The sequence below is a fragment of the Eptatretus burgeri genome, chromosome 6 (genome assembly GCF_056783735.1).
Source record: "Eptatretus burgeri isolate ZD-2024b chromosome 6, Ebu_testis_v1, whole genome shotgun sequence".
NCBI lineage: Eukaryota > Metazoa > Chordata > Myxini > Myxiniformes > Myxinidae > Eptatretus > Eptatretus burgeri.
The window spans coordinates 7680268-7690673 of record NC_140966.1 but is presented as its reverse complement, the minus strand read 5'-3'; the positions used below and the strand labels follow the sequence as shown (position 1 = coordinate 7690673).

The window sequence follows — 10406 nt, the reverse complement described above, 5'->3', positions numbered from 1 at the left end:
ATTTTGAGCCAACCACGTCTCAACCGCCATCACACAACAACCACCAACCGCAACACCGCTTCACAACAACAACAACGCCGCCAACAGCCACGACCTTTACCTTCACAGCACACCATCCCGCAACCATCGCATCACCGCCATTCCAAGTGTCACCGTGGCCAGGGACCGCCACTGTAGACCCTCCACCACCTTCGCCTCTCCTTCTGCGGCCATTCCCGCACCACTTGTGAACGCCGAGCGTCAGGCTGTCCTGGCCTCGTGTGGGACGCGCGCCGAGCCGCGGGTGCAAAAAGCGGCCTTTCCGAGGAGAAGTCGAATCAGGAATGATACACGCCCACTTCTGATCCATCCAATCAGCAAGCACGGGGCGATTTGGCCCCGCCTCCAGGCATGTCGGAGGAGAATCGATATATGCAAATTCGAGGATCAGGGGAGATTCACGCCCCTTTTTCTCCATCCAATGGGCGAGCGTGGCTCCGCCCCCGAGCTCATCCTGATCCGGAAATTTGCATATGGGTTCTCCTGCCGTATTATAAAGCGCCGAGCGCGGGGCGAATTCAGTCAGTTTTTGGGCTCAGGCGAGTTGGAGAAGTGTGGCAGCGGCGGAGTTTTGGGCTCGGGCGAGTTGGAGAGGTGTGGCGGCGGCGGAGTGTGGCAGCAGCAGTCAAGATGGGTCTGGAGGAGAGTCAGTCTGCCGGGGTTCGGAGTCTGTCGGGGAGCTGCAGAGAGAGGAAGCCGGGAGCGCGGTCGAGGTCGCAGTGGAGTCGCTTGTCGCGGGACCCAAGCAAGCCAGCTATCCTCTTTCCCCAGAGCATCAACAATTCCCCCCTTCCCCCCCCCCCGCGCTGAGATAGTGCGGAAAGGGGGCCCCGGTCCCAACCCATTCCAAGCAGTGCCAACGAAACCCGTGGAGGAGCGCGGAGTTGGGGCACCGCCGCCACATTTGCGGCTCATCACAAGACGGGTAGGCTCCACCCGGTCTCGCGCCCACAGGCCCGTCTGTCCCCTTGTCGTTGAGGGTGTCCCTTTTCTTTTGCTTTTGAGTATATGTGTTGTCGGCGCCGTCTGTAAAGTAAAACTGTGTAAGTGTTGTCGTGTGCTCGCGTAGTCGGTAGTAGATCTGCATTGTTGTGCTTCTTTTGTTGCAATTGCTTTTGGTGCATAATTGTTGTAATTGTATATGTGTGCTTTCCGTGTGCCGCGGAATAAATGTGCCTCATGTTGAACTGTTTTTCCCGTTTCGCTTCGTCTTTTCTTTAATTGAATCTCCATCTTACTTCACGTAAAGGGTTGGTAGTGGGCTAAATACGCCCGATAATTAATCGGAACCGTCGAGGATGACGATAACACCGCTCGGTTATCCCGATAGTACGGAACGGGTCGCCTAAAGTGGCCCGTGTCCGGAGTCGACCTGCGGCGAGGTGCGATCGCCCGGTCTACCCTCCGTGTGTGTACTTAGGTAGGTCGAATTTGGCGAACAACCCTATCCCACGCGGGGGGCCGATTGGCACGATTGTGGTGAGGCCGAAAGGCCCACCCGTGACTAGTTCCCGGCGTTAGTCCGAGAGGGTCACGACAGAATTGTCCGTCCGGTGGGCGACGTGCCGCGATTTGAGTTACGTGGCAGCTCGCACGCCAGCGGGCACGAATTCGCAACAATATATATATATATATATATATATATATATATATATATATATATATATATATATATATATGTATGTACTCGCAGGGTATGCTTACACATTGTAAGCAATAACTGACTGTGCTTCCCCATTGTCTCGGGATGCTCACATGCATTTGTGTTTTTCATTTATATATTTTCATTTACGGATGCTGTCCGCCGGTTCTGCGATTTTTCCCGGTGTATCAGCTTCAATGTCCATCGACATGCGGAATTACCATGCTTCCCCATTGTCTCGAGTCGCTCACCTGCATGATTTTTTTTTTCATCTGTTACCTCCACCACCAAACCTGAAGGAGTTTATGTTTTCACCCCTTTCTGTCTGTTTGTCTGTTTGTTTGTCTGTTTGTGTGCAGCATATCTCAAAAAGTTGTGGACGGATTCGGATGAAACTTGGTGTACCCATTGGTACACTTGGTGTGTGACATAGAAGATTTTTTTCAATTTTGGTGAAGAACCCGATCCAATTTCCGATCTGATTGTTTTTAAGTGATTCTTCACCATTGAGCAATTGGGCCAAAAATGATATATAGCACGATATTTCAAAAGTTGTGCACGGATTCGGATGAAACTTGGTGGACAGGTTGGGTGTGTGACAAAGAAGAATTGCTTCCATTTTGATGAAGATACAGATCCGGATCCGGATCTGATATTTTTTAAGTGACTTCAACAATTGAGTGATCAGGCTAAAAATGATATATAGCACGATATATTCTGTATCGCAAGGACAAATTTATTCTATTTTGGTGAAAATTCGAATCCGGATCTGGATACGAGAATTATTTAATTTTGAAAGTGATTTTCTAAATATTTTTTTTCCACCATTGAGAGATTGGGCCAAAAACCATATCGTACTGTATGGCATGATATTTCAAAAATGTTTTGGGCCCGATATGTTCTGGATCAGGCATTACGTGGCGGACGTATGCGCTCGACCGAGTGCCCTTCTAGTTTATATTTTCATTTACGGATGCTTTCCAATGGTTGTGTGATGTTTTTCCTGGTGTATCAGCTTCAATGTCCATCGGTATTTGATGCACAAGACAAGAAAAGGCCAAGAAGACCCAGAAAAACCTCCCAAGGCAACATCGTCCTCCATTACGTCTTCAGAGAAGGATTCTAAAGAGCCACCATTCAATAAATTGAATAGCCATGTCTGAAAGAACTGGTTAGCTGTTGTAAAACAAATTGTTTCATCTATGTAGGAACATATCAAAAGTAAAACTAACATTTAGCAGCACCTAACTAATACTCATACTTAGCACCATCAGTATTCCATATCCATCAAAAAAATGTCAATATATCTTTTTTAAGCAACCTTTTTAAAGGAGCAGAGTAATTTTAATGGGCTCTAATCTATTCCATAAACAAGTGTTATCAGAGTGCTTCTTCATGAAGGAAGCAATAGAATTCTTCAACAAATTAATCTTTTAAAGAATGTCAAACAGAAAAACAAACTCTATAATCTTTGCAAACGGTGAGACTTTCTTTCAAACAAATTCTTACAACTCCCAGCTCCGTGCCGGAATCAGAATCACCGATTCATGTCTTTCTAAACACCAACAGAGTATAACGGAATAAAAACATCACCATGTATTCAATCACACATGGACTGGCTCCCTTTGAACAAAAAGTTTGAGAAGAAAACTATAGCCGGAATTCAGTCCCCACACTTCCTTCTCAAAATAAAAACTCCATTCACAGGAAACACAGTGACTAGACAAATTCTTCCATCGCCTTGAGACAGAACCTAGATTATTCTGAAATAAATAAATAATCAATAAAAGACCAAGGCTTTCAAATGCTGTTTCTTCTTCTTCTGTATTTATTATACATCGCAACAGTCGGGAGTCGGCTACTCGGATGTTCCTTCTCAATTTTACTCTGTCTTCTGTATCTTCTCTCAATCTCAATCCCTTGTTCTTCAAATCTCTTTCCTCTACATCCCTCCACGGTAATCTGTAATCCTCATGATATTTTGGCTCGAAGTGGCTCATTCCATATTTTGTTGATTGGTTCCTCATCGTGTGCCCAAATCACTGCATCCTAGCCCTGCTATTCTTCTCTGTAACACGTGCAACTGTTGCATATCTCCTCATTCCTCACGCGCTCGCTTAGTGATGCTTTTTGACTCTGCAGAAGCATTCTCAACTCTGTCCTCTCGCATCTCCTCTTCCCTTAACTGAAAGGCCATGTTTCTGCACCATACATTATAACCAGCCTGATCACTGCCTTGTACATTCTTACGTTCAATTTTCTCAGTATCCTTCCATCACAGCCGACACCACTGAACTCCTTCCACCTTATCCGTGTTGCCTCCACTCTGTGTTGGACGACTGCTTCACAACCTCTTTCTTCCTTTAGTGCTGAGCCAACGTATTTTGGATTCGTCCACTTGTTTCATCTCTTCACCTCTTCGATCTACAATTTTAACCCTCTCTGTCACGGTCTTGCGACACACCATAACCTCTATGTTTCCAGCATTAATCTTCAATCCCTGCCTCTCTAAACTCTCTTGCTATTTCGACTCTTCTCTGCAACTCTTCCCTTTGACTCTGCTGTTATTACAAAGCTGCTTGTGACCTGGAGCTCCCACAGTTCTCTCTCTCTCTCTGATGTTGTCACTCAGCAAGTTAATTAACAACAACAAAAAAAGGAAGAGGTTAGGTGCAGAACCATAGTGGAGACAAACCTTCACTCTAAGGAGTCTAAAATGTTACGAGTCTCCATTCACTATCCTTACCATAGAGCTGGCTCACAAATACATTTCTATCACGTCCAAACACATTTCTCTGGTACACCCTTCTTTCTCAGCACTGCGTCTGTTAAGATCCGATCAAACGCCTTCTCTATCTCTATGATTGTCCATTACTTCTTAATTTAAGCTTCTTATTTCCTTGTAGCATCTTTCCTGAATCTGTCTCGTGATGAAAATCTCATCCACCGTTCAACTTCCTTATATGAATCCATACTGCATCTCATCTAACTTCACAATCTATCTCTATCTCTATCTCTATCTCTATCTCTATCTCTCTCTCTCTCTCTCTCTCTCTCTCTCTCTCTCTCTCTCTCTCTCTCTCTCTCTCTCTCTCTCTCTCTCTCTCTCTCTCTCTCTCTCTCTCTCTCTCTCTCTCTCTCTCTCTCCAAACCTTTGATCTACAATCCTCTCCAGTCAATTCATTGGCAGATTCCATGTTATGTGTGTTACAATCCTGAGACAACTTTGTCTCCTATTTTCTTAATTCATAACCTAAACAAGAGAGATATATTTGATAAGTTGTATCGGTCACTTTCATTGAATATTTTTTTTTATTTTATTAGAAACCGACACATCAAATAACCATTTTAAATGGGATATTAGATTCTGGGTTTGATTTTGTAATGTAACGTTTGTTACATTCAGAGAATTATATTACAGAAGGGTCATACAATAAAAGTATGTATTTCTGTGATGTTTGTGTTATGTTTAACTTAAATACAGAATCAAATAATGTGGTGGTGGTTAATGATTTCAGCATAAATATATTTTTTTCACAATTTGACAAAATCCAAGATCGACATCATCACAAAATGTGTTCCGTGTGTTATACTTTTTTGTGACGTGTATTATACGTCTGTTCATTCTCTGATTGCATTGAGTAAATTGAACGAAAGATAGACAAAATCATCCAAGGCACAAAAAAAAACCCGAATGATTCATTGTCACTACTCCATATCTCCCACACCAAATCGCACCTTTTCAAATTCCTAAGTTGTTTTTAGAAAGGTGGTGTCACCAAGCAGATGAACGACGAAGCACGTGTTCTGTAAGATTTCGAAGATGGCTGACACTGATCAAGGGAGTGTCTCTAGGAAACGGAGCGAGTATATTTTAATATGCATTTGGATTTTATTTTATTTATACATTGAAACGTGACTGCAATTAAGGAATGCCTAGATTTTGGAACACTTCGCTTATGAATTAATCACGACCATTTGATTTATTCTGCTTTAGTGGGGCAACTTAGCATAACAATTGTGCATTTTGTGAGGAAAGCACCAAATTTGGCAGACTGGTAGCCTAACATATTATGAACAGATTTCGATATTGGGCCATCTCACATTCAGCCGCTGATGGCTGTGGCAGCCATTTTCCACTGCCATCAAAAATTTTGAGATGGCCCAATATCCAAATCTGTTCATAATAAATTATGTTAGGCTACTAGTGTGCCAAATTTGGTGCTTTCCTCATAAAATGCACAATTGTTATGCTATATTTAGCTAAGTTGCCCCACTACTCGGAAACTACACATTCAGTGGTTTTTGGTGCAAAATTCCACAGACTTTGTCAAGGTGGCAACTGAATTGATGCCAAATATCTCAGTACTCCATATCTCACAGACTGCAAAAAAATTGTGTACCTTATCAAGGCTCGTATGAGAGCGAACACACAACGCACAAGAAGGGGGGCAGGAGACAAGAGGGGAGGGACTGGGAAGGACAAAACAGTGGGGAACAGAGACATTAGGAGATCTGTGGAAGGGAGAGGAATGGGACGGGGAACATGGGGTATACAAGATGGACATTACAGGGACTTTCAGGACCTTACACGACAGGGACTTTCGGGAAGGAAAGCAGGGAATTTGAAGGAGGTGGGTTTGGGGTGGATTAATGGGGGTAGAAAAGATCGTGGTTTTGGATGGGGGAAGATAAGAGATGGTGGTGAACAGCTCTTTTGAAGACCTGGAGGGGATTCTAAAGGTGGGAAAAATGATGAATGAAAGAGTGAAGGTGAGCAGTGATTCGTGATTTTGGTAATTTTACCAGAAGGGGGTTCCTGGCAGACCTTGAGTGCCTTGCGGAAATATGGGGGGACAAATCGCAGAGAGAGCGGGAGGGGGGGCGAGACCGGAGAGGAGACGGTAGAAGACAGGAAGACCACCGACCTGCCTGCGGTGAGAGAGTGAGAGGCCCAACGACTCAGCCTCATCGCGGGAGATACCAATGATCCGAAATGCTTTGGTTTCCACGCATGAAGCTGAGAAAGGTGAGAGGCAGAAGCACCAGCCCAGCGGGGAGAGCAGTATTCCATCAGGCTGCAGACAAAATCTTTGATTGATGATTCAAATGAGAGACAAAACCCCTGGTCTGATGTCCAAGAGGTACCAGGCATCAGCAAAATATGTACATTGGATGCAATGCTGCGATAAGGGTATTGTGAAGCTTTACAAAAAATGAATTGGAAATAAGAACTGATTCCCAAAAGGCATAATCTGCTGTGAATGGGATAATATCATGCACTGATGAAGTGGCAGAATGTCGTGTGATCGGGGATTGGGTTGTTGTCGATTATGACGGGAAGCACTATCCAGGCGAAGTAACAGCTATCGCAGGGGAAAATGTTTAAGTGTCTTATACATCCAGCATTCAGTGGTAATTGGAAATGCCCAGAACATCTTCTTCTTCTTCTTTCGGCTGCTCCCGTTCAGGGTCGCCACAGCGGATCATCCGTATGATCCGCATAGTGATTTGGCACATGTTTTACGCCGGATGCCCTTCCTGACGCAACCCTGGTCGCCTCTTACGACGCAGGGATATGGTACACCTATTTTAACCGGGGTATACACCGGCCCAGTATACTGGTACTCATTTCGCCGACCTCGGAAGGATGACAGGCTGAGTCAACCCCCTGGTGTATTAATTCAGTGGTCCAACGGGGCTTGAACTCTGGACCTTTTGGATCCCAAGCCGCTGCCAGAACCACTGCGCCTACACCAGGCTCTTGAAAATGCCCAGAACATGAGAATAAAATATTCTACCATGTGAGGAGTAGGACATTGCTAAGGATAAATGGGGTGGGACATTGGTAAAGCCGAAAGGGGCAAGGATAATTGTAAAGCAGAAAGGGCTGGGACGAAAAGGGAGAAGAGAGGGGCTGAGACGCCAGGGAAGCAATCATGATGTGAGAAGTGAAGGAAGCGAAGAGGGGCGCTGAGAAAAGGTAGAGGAAAATCCAGGTGTGAAGATGAGGGGGAGGTGCGGGGGTGAGTGAGGGTACTAACATGCGAGAGTTTGTCATCATAGTCCCAGTACAAAAAGGGTTGGATTTAGGAATTCCAAGGGTGGAAAGATAAAAAGAGACATCATCACTGGGATGGCAATAATGATTAAAGGCACAAAGAAAGACAGTGCTATATGAACACAATGGTGGATGAGGCACGAGTAAATACGAGTCATTCAGAGATAGAGAGAGGGGTGGAATGTATTTGGAAGCATGTTCCAGGAGGATTGAACATAATAAAATTGCTGTTTAAATTGATGGTGATTGAGGGGAGGAAGACGAAGTGGAGGACAGGAGGAAGAAGAAAGGTTATTTGTCATTTAAATTTTTTTTAATATTAATCAGAAGGTTATGAGGAAGGAATTAAAGTAACGGTGACAGATAATGTGGCAGACATATTGGAGACACATCATGTGAATGGGAAACATTTTTGGGGGGGGAAGGGTGGATCCAAAACTATCTGAGCCTGAAATAGAGGATCAAAAAATAATGCAAGGGAGTGAGCACTTAAAACGAAGAACTATCAACACAAACAGAGAACATAACATCGATGGCAGCACGGACAAATCCAGTACGAATACTTAGCTTTTTGGAAGCACAATCCTTGGAGCAACCACAACCAGGTAACTGGAAACAGAAGTCCAGTTCTGGTATTGTGACCATAACTCACTCTCTATATAATCCAACAATCTCCAAAACACCAGAGAACATGCGCATTGGGTGGCATCATGTTGCTAGCCCATGTCCTTGCAATTGTGTGTGTGTCTGCCTGTCTGTCTGTTTGTCTGTCTGTCTGTGTGTGTCTATGTTTGTCAATCCATGCAGGCCATAACATTTTTACCATTTGAGCTTTTGTTATTAAATCTTCAACAATTCTTTATGATGAGAATATAATAATGACCATGATAATAATAATAATAATAATAATAATACCATTATTTTCACGCTGTAGAGGTCCATAGGGCTGCTAAGGCAGTTTCATTGTCAAGGATTACAATCCCAGATGGGTCACCACTTTGACGCAGGTTACCCCAAATGGTTATTACCAAAGTACACTGGTACTCATTTCGCCAACCTTGGAAGGATGCCAGGCTGGATCAACCCACCTGGTGTTAATTCAACGGTTAGAGGGACTTAAACTCAAGACACTTGGATCCATTAGAGAATATGGAGAACACAAATTAATAAAATGTACAAATGTGTTTTTTAACTGTCGTTTTCGTCAAGTTTAGTTTGAGTACAAAGCAGACACAGATGGGCTTTGCATTTTGAGATGCCTTCTAGTTGCAGTTGTGTTGTGTTATTTTGTTGTTGTTCTTGATCTGATACACAAAACAGCACCCAAAATACTCACCCCTGCTGTCAGTGCCGGATTAAGCCTCGGCTGGCCCGAAGGCACATTTTGAAATTTTAGAGAATGGCCTGAAAATTTTAAATTAGATCTTGGGCTCATGGAAATGGACCCCAGACAAAAGATGAACTGATTCAAGAACAAAATATTTAATACAAAAAAAGACAAATATTTAATGGGAAAATAATTTTTGGCCAGAATTTTTGGCTGGCCCTAAGGCACATGCCTTGTCTGCCTAATGGTTAATCCAGCACTGCCTGCTGTATTATCTGACAATTCACCACATAATACAAACTTCAAAATCAGTACAACGCCATGAATACGAAACAAAATATAGATTAACAAAAAAGAAAAACCCTCATCGAGAAAGACGTCCATCTAGTAAGAGTTTAGAAAACAAGTGAAAACAATTAGACGAACAAGAAAGCGAGTTATAAAATAGCTCAAAAAAGTAAGAGAACAAAGGAAATATAAAAGAGAACAAAGTGGGGGGGGGAAAGAGAACAAAGGAAAAAAACTGCATAAGAGCGTACATCGAAAAAATATGCTTCACAGCCTCTGTATAACAACCACATAATGAGTAGATTAACCCGTCACAACAAGGTTGACTAGAGGAAGGAGAAAAATGAATCATTAATCCAAAGGCACAATAAGGCATGGCTGCGTTGAGACGATGGAACCATATGGCCAGCATCGGTAAGTGATACATGTTTGAAAAGATAACGATGTTATACACTTGAGCTTGGGAAGCAGTTCATCTTCGTGAAGATGACATTTAGTGGTCCTGGGACAACGTGCACTCGAGTATAAGATCTAACTTTGTTGGTTTCAAAAACAAACAAAAACCTCCTCTCCCCCTGTTGTTGAGAGAGAGAGAGAGAGAGAGAGAGAGAGAGAGAGAGAGAGAGAGAGAGAGAGAGAGAGAGAGAGAGAGAGAGAGAGAGAGATACAGAGAGAGATACAGAGAGAGATACAGAGAGAGATACAGAGAGAGATACAGAGAGAGATACAGAGAGAGATACAGAGAGAGATACAGAGAGAGATACAGAGAGGGATACAGAGAGAGATACATAGAGAGAGAGATACAGAGAGAGAGAGAGAGATACAGAGAGAGAGAGAGAGATACAGAGAGAGAGAGATACAGAGAGAGAGAGATACAGAGAGAGATACAGAGAGATATACAGAGAGAGATACAGAGAGAGATATACAGAGAGAGGTACAGAGAGAGGTACAGAGAGAGATACAGAGAGAGATACAGAGAGAGATACAGAGAGATACAGAGAGATACAGAGAGAGAGAGAGAGAGAGAGAGAGAGAGAGAGAGAGAGAGA

The 10406-nt window shown here is 43.5% G+C and overlaps 1 long non-coding RNA gene across 1 annotated transcript in view; it reads left to right on the top strand.

The window, feature by feature from the left end:
* The first annotated feature begins 9725 nt into the window (after window positions 1-9725).
* Window positions 9726-10406, top strand: part of LOC147024195 (uncharacterized) — a 67207-nt gene continuing 66526 nt past the window's right edge. Inside the window, exon 1 of the long non-coding RNA XR_015058807.1 lies at window positions 9726-9771. This is a non-coding gene — a long non-coding RNA (uncharacterized LOC147024195). The remainder of the gene's footprint in view (window positions 9772-10406) is intronic.